General features: G+C 29.8%; 1 protein-coding gene across 1 annotated transcript in view; it reads right to left on the bottom strand.

Moving 5' to 3' along the window:
* LOC119592082 (longitudinals lacking protein, isoforms H/M/V-like) overlaps nt 1-275 on the bottom strand; it is a gene marked incomplete at its 5' end in the record, with an annotated part of 34503 nt that overhangs the window by 31462 nt on the left and 2766 nt on the right.

Genomic DNA, 275 nt, shown 5'->3' with positions numbered 1-275 from the left:
AAAATGTTGTTAATATGATACTACAGAAAAGTGTTTTGTAATAGAATTGGTAAGTAAAAGTAAAATTTAAAAAAAATGTGTGCAAAGTAAATTTCCATGGATTTTCCAAGTGGCATTTACCCAAACCATAACCCGTTGCTCACTTTTCAGAAAATATTGTTGGGATTTGTATTTAAAGTTTTAAAAATAAGGTATTTTATTCTCCCACTATTTACATATAATAGAAAATCAATGTAAATGTAGAAAAGTACTGTAGTGCAGAAGGGGGGGGGGGG

This window comes from Penaeus monodon, chromosome 29 (assembly GCF_015228065.2).
Source record: "Penaeus monodon isolate SGIC_2016 chromosome 29, NSTDA_Pmon_1, whole genome shotgun sequence".
NCBI classification, from domain to species: Eukaryota; Metazoa; Arthropoda; class Malacostraca; order Decapoda; family Penaeidae; genus Penaeus; species Penaeus monodon.
The sequence above is the reverse complement of the archived record's forward strand: the minus strand, read 5'-3'. Positions and strand labels throughout refer to the sequence as shown.